The following is a 15,306-nucleotide window of genomic DNA, read 5'->3' as shown; positions in this document are numbered from 1 at the left end:
TTCAAGCTGAAATGTGTCAGGTCCATTACACTTTTTCATTATCCCGCCAACACCACAAAATGTCATTTTTGCCTTTTAACCATGCCACAAAGAGGCAGTATGACTTTTTCCTGATATGAGGTTTTCGAAATGGCATTTCCTAAAAATAAAAGTTTATTTGATAACATAATTGGCAAAACTCCCTTTTTATCATAGATATTAAAAATCTAATTAAATGTAAAACGTGAAACTATATCTATATATACATTTTTCAAGTACATTTAGCAAATAAATCCTGAAGTTGCCACCTATTTACAAAATTGCCATTGGTTAATTATTAATTTGTTTTTTATTTAATTAATTAATATTAAGTTTCTATTTTTGAAAACAAGATTTCCCATCCTAAATAAATTTCCAAAAAATTTGGAACCACTCCCTTTAACATTAAATATTAATTTTATAATTGATTTAATTAATATTAAGTTTCCAATTTTACAACACAATATTTTCTGCATACACAAATTTCCTAAACAATCGGTCTAACCAAGAAACGAATTGATTTTCGATATTGGAGGAGGATCTGTGGCCGAGATTTTTGATCTCAACGCATTGATTTCCCCCTAAAATAAATGTTGAAAATCAAATATAAAATATATCATTCAAAAAAACTAATGGTATGATTTTAAAAGGTAACAAACATATTTACCATTCAATTTGATATCTTATTCAAAGAATAATAATAAAATATAAAAGATATTGCTTGCTCACAGATTTACTTTTATTTTGTATTATGTATTTAAAAATAATTTTTACTTTCACGGGTTTCATATGATGAGTTTTTGCGGATTAAAATTTTTTGAATATGTTGCCTGACCCGCCTAGCATGGCGGGTTTGGAATATAAAATCAACACTAAAACTATTAGTTTATCTCATATATACTATAGATTTATAATCATAGTTTTGAAAATTAACTTATAAATTATTTAGTATATGAACTACAAAATATTACACTTACTATAACATATTCTTAATATTCCAAAAAAAAATACACATAAAAATATACACTAACATACTATATAGGCATATACCTTTGTTTAATTCTAGAGAACAAAACAAATCTAGAATTTTATATTCTATCTAATAACAAATTTAAGTAATTAGGTTATAAACTTTATAAAATGTTTGAAGAAGAAAAAAAATTCTAAACAAAATTCAAAATTAATTAGACAAGAAGTTAATTAATTGAAAATTTGAAAACTAAATAAATTAAAAATTATTATTTAAAATACAATAATTTCTAAATTAGTCCCGCAGTGTACCGCGGGTGAAATCCTAGTACCATTCATTATTAAAACATAAAAATATTAGACCTGACGTGAAAACTATCATGGTATAAGTTGATTGGATCAATTTTAAATGTATCTATCGTAATATAGTAAAATGAAACTGTGTTCAAAATTCAAAAACTTATGGAGGTTCGAAGTTGGTTAGTCATCACTACTATACCACGATATGTTCGTCCAAAGAAAACCACTACTTTTTAACTACCAATTAGAGTGGTTGAGGGCATAGCTGAAGTTCATCTCTTTAGAAATAGACTTAAGAAAATGCGAAAAGGCGAAAGACAAACACTATTTGGATTTGTATATGTTTTCATTGTGACTTTGGGGCATTTGACATTTTGTTTCAGTTGATATTGAGGGGTCAATAATATTTGATTATATCAGAAAAATACTTAAGAAAAAAAGGTGAAATAGATTTTTCAATGTCGAGTAGTCGCGTCAATCCGGTTGATGCTAAAAGTTAGCCACTTTGTCATTTTTGTTTCGTCATTTTCCATTAAACATATATTAATTAAGAAAGACCAAAGCTGCTTATTGACTTTTTAACTAGGTCACACCCTGATTCAAAAGGGCCAATAATAGAATACACGTGCCATTGATGAACATGCTTCATCCTTCAATGAACCCGTGTGAGGCCATGGGTAACGCGTGGCTTGGTCGTGCCAAGCAAAGGTTACTGCACCTGTGTGGAAATAAGTTAACAATGCAAATTTAATGTTTATGCAGGTGTTATCTTTACTACATAATTGATGATTATGCCCATATGGCCATATCTATTGGTTTAAATTCATCTTAAACTGAAAAATAATGTAGAATATCATTAATTAATTAAGTTTTCATTTCAGAAGTATCATCATTAGGGTTTTTTTCTTTCAAGAATATTACTACAAAGTTTTTAGTCCAAATATACTACAAAATTAAAATGATCTTTTAAGAGTTAATAATTCAAAAATTTGGGGGTTTGTTTAGTATTTCAGGTTTAGGACTTAGTTTTTAGGGTTTAGTTTTTTAGAATTTAGGATTTAGTTTTGAATGGTTAAATTTTAGCTTTAGTTTTGTGGTATATTTGTAAAAAAAATTAGTGGTATTTTAAAAAAATAAAACTGATAATACTATTTTTTTTAAAATAATAATAATTTTAGTAATATTAATGAGAATTAACCAAATGGTGCTAGTCTAGTAATTTCCATTTGAGGAGGAGTTATCCTTTTGTCTAGAATAGAGATCAATTCTTCTCGAGCACGAATTTACTAAATCATTCTACTTAGCATGTCGAAATGGTGTCATGCTTTAGGCCTACTCGACAGTTACACAATACACGGTACACTTACATTTACCTTGAATAGATTAGTCGGATGTTAAACCCTTGGATTAATTACCTCTGATTAACAAAAACAAATATCGAAGAGAATTGCCCTAAATCAAAGAATAGTAGAATACGTATGTACCAACAGGTCCAACACATAAATGTTTTATTACAAGATCACAGGACAGTATGTAATAGAGGTTACATACTTAAACAGTTTAACTCTTTTCTTTTGACTTAATAACTTGTATTGATCTCCCTTTTGAAGAGAAACTGTTAGTATTTAAGTTGAATTGGAGTATTTAGCACACATAATCTTCTACATTATGTACATGTGAATTTGGGAACATAACGAAAACGAAGTGATAATGTGATATGTCTCACTCGAATAAGATAAGATACGAGGCGCCTTTACATCCGAAGTGATAAGTGATCAGCAAAGATATATAGAACCACCCGTGTAACGACACGACATGACATAAATATTGTCTAATACAGTATTACTTTTTCTGTTCTCCTTGTAAATTGTCTTTTTTTTTTTTCTGTTAATTAGTTCCATCGATCAACCATTGAATATTGGTAAACATATTACAACACTGTCCCTAAGGAACATTTTTTTATTCAAAAGTATAACCATAAAAATTTCATCCATAAGAATATTGGCATAAACCTTTATAAATATAAGGAATAGAGAATGTTATGTATTATTAAGATTGATAGAGTACAACATATATACAGAGATGAGACTTGGAGACTACGTCTATGACATAAATACAATATATACACTTGACATATATATGGATATTCTCGATTCCTCTACATCCCCTCTCAAGATGGCGGGGCTTTGGACAAGCCAATCTTGGAGGAGAAGTTTGAGAATGGTGCACGAGCTAGAGGTTTGGTTAAGGCGTCAGCGAGCTGATCCTTTGTAGAGACATGAGCCACGCGTAGTTCACCGGCAGTGATTTGATTGCGAATGAAGTGATAATCGAGAGCAAGATGCTTCATGCGAGAGTGAAATACCGGATTTGCACAGAGATAGGTGGCTACCACATTGTCGCAGTAGATAACGGGTGGTGACGTGAGCCGGAACCCGAGTTCCCGAAGTAAAGAACAAATCCAACGTACCTCGGCTGATGTATTTGCAACAGAACGGTACTCAGCCTCGGTGGAAGACTTGGTGACACCTTTTTGCTTCTTGGAGGACCACGAAACAGGATTGTGTCCAATATAGATGATGTGAGCATGCGTGGAGATGTAGTCGTCGCGATCACCAGCCCAATCAGAATCGGAGAAGGCACGAACGGTGGGAATGTTACGACGGTGGAAGAAGAGACCGTGATCCATAGTGCCCGCGAGATACCGGAGTAAGCGCTTGACAGCCTGCCAGTGGTCCGAGGTAGGTTGATGCATGAAGTGGGACAGGCGGTTAACGGTATAAGATATATCCGGCCTAGTGAAGGCTAAGTATTGTAAGCTGCCTACAACGGACCGATACTCTGACGGGTCCGAGAGAGTGGTTCCATTGTGTAAAGTGAGGCGGGGAGAAGTGGCCATCGGATCTTCACCGGTTTAGCATGAATCATGTTCGTGCGTGTGAGGAGATCAAGGATGTAACGCCGTTGGGTTAGATGAAGACCATGCGGTGTACGGCGAGCTTCAAGACCAAGAAAATAGTGAAGGTCTTCCGGGTCTTTAATACTGAAGCAAGTGGCTAACGAATGAAGTGTCTGCTGCAGAAGATCATTGTTGTTGCTGGTGACAAGAATGTCATCAACGTAAACTAGGAGATAGACAAAGCTATTTCCACGATGAAGGATGAACAGCGACGCATCAGCAAGGGAGTTAACGAAACCTGCTGCGGTGAGAAAGTTTTTCAGTTCCTCATACCAGGCCCGAGGGGCCTGTTTGAGTCCGTATAATGCCTTGTGTAAGCGACAAACGTGATGCGGTCGGGTTGCATCAACAAAACCTTCCGGCTGAGAAACGTAGACTTCTTCGTTTAGAGTACCTTGAAGGAACGCATTGTTGACGTCGAGCTGTTTGATCGGCCAATCATAGTTGATCGCGGTTTGGAGGACGACACGAATCGTAGTTGCTTTGATTACAGGACTAAAGGTTTCGGAGTAGTCAAGACCCTTTTTCTGATTGTAACCCTTAGCGACAAGCCTTGCCTTGTGTCGATGTATCGAACCATCCAGTAAGTACTTCAGTTTGAAAATCCATTTGGTGTCGACAACGTTTTGGTGAGGAGCTGGAGGCTCAAGGGACCATGTGAAGTAACGAATCTGAGAATTAAACTCATCGGACATTGCGGCTCTCCATTTGTCATCAGCGAGAGTCTGTTTGACAGTGCGAGGTTCGACTTCGCAAGCAAAAATAGCTAAGGCATACTTTGAATTAGGTTTCACAATACCTCGTTTCGCTCGAGTGGTCATGGAGTGCTAGATTTCTGGCGGAGGCGGAAGCATCTGTGCATCGGAGGTTGATGAAGACGAGGAAGTCGATTGTGGGCTTTGGGATGATGTTTCAGATGTAGACGGGCCGACAGAATTGGAGTCTTCCGGTAATGGGCCTGGGCCGGATGAATTGGACCGAACTGGAGACATGGACTTGCTCGAGCTGTTGCGGGCTTCGTCGTTGTTTGACGAAGAAGCATTTGATGGAGCAGGTGAATCGGAGTCCGCGGTTGAGTGGGAAGGTATCGATGCTGGTGACGGAGGCGGTGGTGGCGCAGGAGACGACGGTAACGTAGCGGAGTGATCAGCGGAATCCATCGGTGAAGGAGCTAAGACCGGGGGCTAGGAGGCTACGAGTGGTGGAGGCGATACCGGAACGACAGAAACAGGCGGAACCCAGTGCTCGAGTGGCTCAGAAACGGCAGGGATGGAAGAGTTGGAGGCGAAGGGAAAGCTAGTTTCGACGAATTGCACATGACGAGAGACGTACAGACGATTGGTGGATTTTTCGAGACAAAGGAAGGCACTTTGGGTGAGTGAGTAACCGAGGAAGATACAAGGGGTGGAACGTGTTTCGAGTTTGTGGGAGCGGTATGGTCGAAGCCATGGAAAGCACAGACAGCCAAAGATTTTGAGCTTGGAGTAATTGGGATCAACACCAAAGAGGAGACGATAAGGAGAGGAGAGTTTAAGAACAGGGGTGGGTAGGCGATTTATGAGATACACGGCTGTTGCGAATGCATAGGACCAGTAGGAATTGGGAATTTGAGCTTTGTGTAGAAGAGAGAGACCGGTTTCAACAATATGCCGATACGGCGTTCCGCAAGACCATTATGTTCAGGCGTGTGCGGAGGAGTTGTGAGATGTGAGATGCCGGCGTGGGAGAGAAAATCACGAAGCGCAATGAACTCCCCACCATTGTCAGAAAACAGTGTGCTGATCTTTGTTTGAAACCGATTCTCTGTTAAGGCTTTGAAGCGAATGAAGGTTTCTTTGACATGAAACTTGAGTTTTAAGGGATAGAACCAAGTATAGTGGGTGAAATGGTCTACAATAATCAGATAGTGTTTGTAAGAGTCAACAGACATAACTGGGGAAGTCCAAAGATCTGTAAAAAGAAATTGTAAAGGGCGAAAGGAAGAGATTGAGGATTGTGAAAAAGCAAGCTTATGACTTTTATTTGAAAGACAATCGATGCAAGACAATGGAGTTGAAAGAGAATCCGAAATAGGTAAAGAGAATTTAGATAAAATAGATTTGAGTATTGAAGAGGAGGGATGCCCTAGTCGTGAGTGCCAATCGGAGAGCGAGGTTTTAACTGTCGGGGTTGCAAAATATGTCGCCGGATTGCCTGTGTAGATCGGCCACTCGTAGAGCTCCTCTTTAGTCCGTCCTTGGAGTAACCGGACCCCCGAGCTGAGATCCTTCACCTGAAAGGAAGCCGGAGAAAAATCCACAGAAACGTTATTATCGTTGCACAGCCGATAAACAGATATCAAATTTTTGTGAATATCTGGAACATGGAGAACATTAGTAAGGGAGAGAGGACGGTTTAATGAGGGAAGAGAGGTGAAACCCGTATTGGCAATGGAGAGACCGGTTCCGTCACCAATGAGAACCTCCTCACCACCAGTGTATGGTTGGTGAAGGGAGAGGTTGGCTAGATCAGAAGTAATGTGGTGAGTCGCACCAGAGTCCATGATCCAAGGGTTGGAGCTGGAGGCATGAGCAATATTAGCACGAGGCACCCAAGCATTTGGTGGTGTTGGTAGGAGAGGACGTTGAGATTGGCTGGACTGAAACTGTGGACAGCAACGAGCAGAGTGTCCTTGGATGCCACAGATCTGACATTTCCCAAGATATGGTTTGGGAGAGCGAGTAGAGCCACCGGGTGACCAGGTAGAACCAGGTTGCTGAGAGCGAGGAGAGGATGATTTGGAGAAAGACTTGTTGCGGTTTTTGGTGTAGTTCGCAGAGATAGGAAACGACGGTGAGGCTTTGGAAGCAGCAGCAAGAAGTTTGGCTTCATGATTGAGGAGTTTCTCGTGGAGTTCAGGAAGTGATGGTGGAGTGTCACGAGCTTCAGTCTGATCAACGATGGGTTTGTATTCTTCGGGGAGACCACCAAGAATGAAGTCAATCTGATCTTCATGGCCTTCGGGTTTATCCAGATGAGCAAGCTTGTCAAACGTGATAGTAAGGCCCTGAAAATACTCGTCAATGGTGCGAGTACCTTTCTTCCAGTTCTCCAGGTGGTGTTTGAGTTGTTTGACATGGCTTCGGCTTGGGTTAGCGTAGGTAGTAGCCAACGTAGCCCAGACCTCAACAGTTGTGGAGGCGCGAGAGAGAAGTGGTTGAACATAGATGGAGATGGCGCCGAGGAGACCGCTGTAGATCAGCTTGTCTTGACGTTTCCATATGGTGAAGGCGGGATTCGGAGACGTAACTCCAGCCGTGGTGATTGTGGGATCTGGTTTGGGAGTGGCAGAGTCGAGGAAGGGGACCAGATCATAGCCATCAAGAAGGGCGTGGACCTGGCGGCTCCACATTAGGTAGTTGGTGGTGGTAAGCTTGGTTATGTTGGCCATATTGATGTTGAGAAGAGAAGAGGTGTGGAGAGGCACTGTTTCAGTGGTTGCAGCGACCTCTGGAGGTTGAGTGTTTGTGGCGGAAGAAGACATTTCCGGTGGTGAGGAAAGAAAGAAGAAGAGAAAAATTTAGGCAAGGAGCGATATGCTCTGATACCATATAAGGAATAGAGAATGTTATGTATTATTAAGATTGATAGAATACAACATATATACAGAAATGAGATTTGGAGACTACGTCTATGACATAAATACAATATATACACTTGACATATATGTGGATATTCTCGATTCCTCTACAATAAATATAATGAAGTGCGAATTTTCAAATGGTAAACAGTTAAAGTAGAACAAAAAATTGTTTTTTTTATGGTCTTCCGATTCTGAAAAATCAAGAATATAAATATACATTTTTTGTTGTTAAAAGAATATTAAACAATTTCTAAAGTGCATACATACATGATACGTACATACTGTTGGCAGAACTTTGCAGGACTATAACATATTTTTTTAATGATTATTTAGTAGTTGACATAATTAAAGAATGATTATTTAGTAAATTATACGAAAGTTATGGAAAAACTTTAAATTGGATCCGTCGAATGTGCACAACAGTGAGGATGGCAACATCCTGTCCTGTCGCATAGAGCATAGTCTCAACTTGGTCACCTCTCATGAGCCTAAAACTTATATTGGGTTAAATAAAGTAAAACTTATCTAACAAATTAAAACACACACAAAAAAAAAAGCCTCGTTATCAAACATATACAAGATGATAAGAATATATGAAATTACATAATAGTTCATCATAAATTAGATTAGTAACTCTTATAAGTAATAGTAAAATATCATTTACTTCCATGCCTAATTATACTTCAACAGCTTAATATATTCCTTTAATTAACTTATAATTACATATGTGATTTTGATTCTCGCCTATTTTTTGCCATTGTCATTCATCTTTTTGGTATTTTCTCTTCTATGGTTAACTCTGAACCTAATTATTAGTAACACACATTGGAAAATCAAATTTAGTAGAAACATGTAATAAAATATATTTTAAAAAAGGTAAGACACAAATGATGTTACCATTTTCAATACATTTAATACATTTTCTGTTTTTATGTATTGGTTACAATCAAAATGATATACTGTTTACCAATTATTAATTGACCGGTTGCTCTGTTCATTTTAGAGTTCCATAAACTCGGAAATTTTATATGCTATTGATCCCTTTTTTTTTTTGGTAGAAATGCTATTGATCCCTTTAATCTCTCATTTAGTTGAGTCCATGTAATTAGCTCAAATATCTGTCTTTAAATTACTGAAGTACATCATATATACATCATAGCCACCCGATTGTTGGGTCACTCCGTAGATATTGTTCCCAATTATTCATATGCTTCAGATGGTCATGGCTGAGCGTGAGAGAGAATGTTAGGGACATCGGTAATTGAAAAATTGTCAAGTAATATATAAAGAATAAAGATCTCTCCACTCATTGCTAATTGATTTTAATTTGAAAACCAGAGTAAAGTCCTAATTTAATACAAATATCATCGGTTGTAAGGAGAATAATATATGACAAATCAATTTCGACGCACTCAAATGCAATTAAATATGGTTTTGCATGTTTGTCTATAACTAATCATTCTGAGTTTCTGACTAATAGTTTGTGACAAGAAATGAATATGCAAATAGATACGTAAAGTAGTGATAATGTATGGTCAATTATGTAGCCACTAAAATCTTTTATAATGCATATAATAAAGCTACAACTCTCCAATCATTCCTACCTACAATTCTTGGGAACCGCAGAATATCATTGGAGAAATCCTGGTGAGCAGATAATTGATTTATACAATTTCATATCATACCATATAAATAATAAATTAAAGGAATCAGAATTTATTTATGTATTTATGATACTTGAAAATTCCACTCATTTACAAGTTAGCTAGCTATAACAAAGTAATTTTGCAAATAAGCCCTTGATTAGAAAGAAAAATCTACATGCACTATTGTAGAAAATCGTTTGTACATTTTGAATGTGGAAAACACTACATCATGTCAAAATATATAAGTTAGGAAAATAAACTTTTGAAGTCAGATTTGCTCCAACCCATTTTAATTTTTATCTCCAAAATAGAGTTTTCTATTTTTAATTTGGAGTAGAGTTGAAAATAAATATAACATTAATTGGAGTGATTCTATTTTGAAAAAAAAATGAAGAAATAGTTTAGAGATACTTATCGGTTTTGGTTTTGCCTTTCAAAATGGAGTTATTTTGTTTCGAAGAAAAAATTTGAGAAATGGGTTAGAGATGCTTTTAGGGTTTAACCATACAGAATCCAAAATAAAAATTTTCTTTTTTGAAAATCAGATGAAGAAATACGGTTTGACTAGTACGTGGAAAATAAGAGTAACAGAAAAATGTAAAATGTGAAAATGAATAGTTAAAAAAGAAAAAGCATAAAGAATATTCACGCCACTTGAAACATTTTTCTCTCTTTAAAGTAGAGCAACATGGCTTAAATATTACTGTATATTACTTGTTCACTCTTGATTCTCAACAAGAGCTAAATACATTTAAAAAAAAAAAAGAAATGAAAAATTACGCTAAAAGGTTTATGCGGTCAAACCCTTAGTCTTTGTTTTTTCTTGGTTTTAAAGCACGATAGTGTGTTGACATGAGATCTATCGGACTATTAAATTTGTTCATCGTAGTTAAAATGTAGTAGTTTATAAGTTAATAGTTAGAACCAGAATCGGATATGTTCCTCAACGTTGAACTATGTTAGGTAAACTCTCAAACATCTGAAAAAAAAAATCAAATTTATCTGTCCCAAACAGTAAACATGTTTTTTCGTACCATACATTGGTATGATTTTTTTTTTTTTTTTTTTTTTTTGTAAAAATTGGTATGAATCCGAATTCCAAAGAATCACATAATATTCACAAGACTACAACATGCACCTCGGAGAGCTACTATACTACATTTCTTAATAGAAGCATTTTTTTAGCCAGTGTACGTAAAATGTGGCTCAGCGCTCACTAACAATCCAAAATTATCAATAACAAATTTTCTCAAATCATCTTTAGAAACTCTAATTATCCAATGAATGGAAAAAAGCTGTTTTGAATAGTCACCTATATTTATTGTTTGTTCAAACCATTATATAGTTATACTAGAAATTGTACCCGCGCATGCACAGGATTTTAATTTCAAATATTTCTTATCAATAGAAATTTTTGAGTTCAAATATAATCATTCCAATTTTCAAATATTTACTTTACTCAGTGACATACAACATATATATTTTTGAAGATAATATTTCATTGTTATATCAATTTGCGATTTTACGTGGGATTTTAGTTAAAATTTTTATCAATAAGAATCATTGAATATGAATATAATTTGAAGATTAAAAGAGAAATCTATATAAATGCCGTACTTATTTTACTAATCTATATATAACATATATTGTCTAGTGTCGCAATAATATTGTCAACAATCTTCTGACCTTTTATCTTTAAAAGAGTTTATTCCATATTCATATCCCATGAAAACATAATTTTAAAAGTTCTAACGTCAATGTCGATCGTTGACCTAATTATAGAGACCATTTAAGCATATCGATATCCTACATTAAATGCGAATATACTAAGTTTCATGAACAGTTTCAGTGTTATGTCGCTACAATAAGGTTGTCTAAATGCATCATCTGCCATAATAGAATTTCTGACTAAGTCAAGAATGCTTAAATGATGAAACGTTTAAACCCCACAATGAATATATATTCATTAATCCAAGTTATATATTTTTCTAAAATCTCATATGTTATTTGCAGATGTTAATTTTGTGATGCAACCCCAGCTTCGTCTTCTCAAAAAAAACATAGTGTACTTTGAATATGTTGTTTTTGCCTATGTTTTGGGTTATAAGCATTTGATAATATATATATATATATATATGGTATATTTGTTATATATGTTTTATATCATGTTATAAAATTGTAACTCCAGTTGATAATATACTTTATGAGATATGCTACACAAATCACATGCCACTTTTTGTAATGGCTTACATATCATTTTTTCTATATTCCTGACCATTGATTTTGTTTTTTTAGATATATTATTTTTTCAAAATTCTTTTTCATCGTTTTTCCAAAAAAAAGTATGGCCTTTACAATATCTTTGTTTTAGATCAAAACTTTTAAGTTAAGTAAGTAATCTTTTCTTTCTTATAAGTAAAATTTAATAAGAAATCTTTATGGTATATGTTTCTTAGAAACTAATGTTTCACTTTAATTTTATTTTTATTTTTATATTTTTATAACAATCACATAACTTGTTTTTTACTCCACCATGCATTAAAATCTTACTTACATTCTAAAACTCATTAACCCATTCTAAATTTTGAAATATAACCATTTTTGGTTATAATTTTAATAATAACATTATTACTAAAACAAATTTATAGTATTATTTTTACTATATTAAAATTTTCATTTATTTTACTTAATTCATTTTTAGATAGTTATTGTTTTTTTATTTACTTAAATTATATTATTTTTATACTATTTTAAAATTTATTTAATTTTAGTTAATTCGTTTTTTATTTATGTTTTACTATTATTAATTATAAGTAATAAATATGCAATGAATGAATATTAAAAATAGTATTTCTTTTATGCAAAAAAAAATTGATTAGGTGGATGCTGATGTGGAGGAAGGAGAAGTGAGAAAAGTTAACTTTATGTATATAGATATTAACTCGTAATTAAATTATTTAAGTTTGTTAAATTTAAGATTTTATGCTATAGAGGAGCTAGTAGGGCTAATGGTTGTGGATGGTCTTATTTTACTTTACGCTGCTGACTTCGAGAATTGAACTTGGTAGAGGGAATTTACACCATGCATTTATTTAGCGTGTGAAATTCCTTTTTAGGAAAAGCTCATGAATAAATGAAGAATTGATCACTTAACGCATGGAGAGTACATGTGATCGGTGATTTGGAATGACGGCTCGGTCTCGGACCTCATGTGAAAGGCTTCTAGAGCTAATTGTGTGTCGTAACTCGTAACAAGGTGTTTTACAATTTGCAATTTCTCTTCTCTTTTTACAACTCATTCGAGAAAGACAACAGCACGTCATCATTTCATTCTTGCTCCAGCAGTTTCATTAATTGCTTGGTTGACCAGATGGTCCGAAAACTTGGTTTAATTACTGTCTTATGCTTTCGTGTTTTTTGCTTTTTGTTTTTGCCATGGAATCATGTGTATATGTTTCTAATCTTTTGACTGTCACCTTAACTGTTTACATTACGAATGAAAATATTTACAATCTAGCAAAAAAGAAAAGAAAGAAAATAAAATTTCAAATTGTATCAAATAATAAATAAACTATTTACGTAATAATTATGTAATAATGTCCAAAGACATGTCGTCAGTTCATGCATATTAAATTCGAATTAAATAACTCTATCATGAACTAATGATAGTTTTAAATTTTTTTAAATAATCCAAGTTTTAATGATAGTTTGAAGGTTTTTCATACATATAAAAAAAAGAACTAAAATTTAATTATAAATGTATCATTTTTGTGATAAAAATTTTCTATACAATATTCATTTTTGTTTTTTAAATTGAAAACGTATCATCGTTAAGTAACAAAAAATGCATAACAACATAATTTTTCTATTTTTTTAAACAACTTTTACTAAAACTAATTAGAAATGGCGAGAGTACTTTATTAATTTTATCATGGGGGGTGTTATTCAAAGCAAGCTGAAAGTAAATTTATTATTTTATGATATGGAGCCCATAAATCTGCTAATAAATAACCATCTCTCGAAAAACTTCATTCTTCCACCTGAGAACCACAACTAACACACACAAAAAAAAAAAAAAAAAAAAAAGCTCACTTTTTCATTTTCTTTTTCTCGCAAACCACATAGTGTCGACATGGGTTACTGCCAAGACGACCAGCTAGTGAACACGATCTGCGATCTGTACGAAAAGATCTCGAAGCTCGAGACCCTGAAGCCTTGTGAAGATGTCTACACTCTCTTCAAGCAGCTCGTGTCCACATGCATACCACCAAACCCTAACATCGACGTCACCAAGATGTCCGAAAGCATCCAAGTGATGAGATCAAACCTCATCAAAATTTGTGGAGAAGCTGAAGGTTACTTGGAGCATCACTTCTCTTCAATCTTAACTTCTTTTGAAGACAACCCACTTCACCATTTGAATCTATTTCCTTACTACAACAACTATCTCAAACTAAGCAAGCTCGAGTTCGATCTCCTCGATCAGAACCTTAACGGATCTGTTCCAAAGACTGTAGCTTTCATTGGCTCCGGTCCTCTCCCTCTTACTTCCGTTGTTCTTGCCTCTTTCCATCTCAAAGACTCGATCTTTCACAACTTCGACATCGATGCATCAGCGAACTCGGTTGCAGCTCGTTTGGTTTCGTCTGATACCGATCTCTCTCAACGTATGTTCTTTCATACCGTTGACGTAATGGATTTGACCGAGAGCTTGAAGGGCTTCGACGTTGTGTTCTTGGCTGCTCTTGTCGGGATGGATAAAAAGGAGAAAATTAAAGTGATCGAGCATCTTGAGAAACACATGTCTCCTGGTGCTGTGCTCATGTTGAGAAGCGCTCATGGACCTAGAGCATTTCTCTATCCTATCGTTGAGCCTTGTGATCTCCAAGGTTTCCAAGTTTTATCTGTTTATCACCCGACTGATGAAGTTATCAACTCCATTGTTATCTCAAGGAAGCTCGGTGGAGATGGTATTAATGGTGATGTTCATGATCACATAGATCAAGCTTCTGATCTCGCGTGCAACTGTTCCAAGATCCACGTGATTATGAACAAGAAGAAGAACATTATCGAGGAGTTCGCAGGCGAAGAACAACTTACATAAAAAATTGCTGCTTGATTAAAGTTTTCTTGATCTATCTTATGATGTGTCTTTTTAAAATTACGAAAAATGTTGGCTGTTTTTGCTACAGTCTTGTTCTTGTCTTTATCTTCTTTTTTTGTTCTGTTTCTTAGCATCTGATTTGAAATTGACTATGACCACTTCTTTTTTGGTTGTGGATTCTGTGATGTCTATTGCAATTTGCAAAGGGTGGTCAATCAGATTCTGTTAGACCGAACCGATTATTCTTGTCGGAATAAAACAAAGATGAAACATAATAAAGTGTCCCATTATTACGATAACGATACGATTGGTTGAAATTCTTACTTTTGGTTCTGTTCAAAGAGCAGACTTTGTAAAAATTATATCCTAAAGTAGAAAAAATCTAATTCTTCAGAACATGATTCTTGTGCTTCTCATGCAGTCTATGAAAATAGAAGAGCATTGTTTCTATTCTAAGTTCCAATTGTCGCAACATGCAAACACACATCGGTGAAATGAAAACTCAAAACTGGGAATAGCTTCGAAGAGTTCATATAATTGACATTTTTTTCAGGTTTAAACCTGAACAAGATCCAGTGCCGTGCCAGCCTTTCTAGGGGCTTAAGGCAAGTTTAAAAGTGTAATAATTTTTTTAATGATAATTAACATATAATTATATATATATATATATATATATATATATATATAT

The 15,306-nt window shown here is 34.8% G+C and overlaps 1 pseudogene across 1 annotated transcript; it reads left to right on the top strand.

The window, feature by feature from the left end:
* Positions 1–13,464: 13,464 nt before the first annotated feature.
* LOC104789480 (putative nicotianamine synthase 4 pseudogene) lies at positions 13,465–14,917 on the top strand (annotated as a pseudogene). The gene has a single exon (XR_015557491.1). The product of XR_015557491.1 is annotated as a putative nicotianamine synthase 4 pseudogene (transcript).
* The last annotated feature ends 389 nt before the right edge of the window (positions 14,918–15,306 follow it).

This window comes from Camelina sativa, chromosome 5, assembly GCF_030686135.1.
Source record: "Camelina sativa cultivar CO46 ecotype springtype chromosome 5, ASM3068613v1".
Taxonomy (NCBI): domain Eukaryota; kingdom Viridiplantae; phylum Streptophyta; class Magnoliopsida; order Brassicales; family Brassicaceae; genus Camelina; species Camelina sativa.
This window is presented reverse-complemented; position numbering and strand designations above follow the sequence as displayed.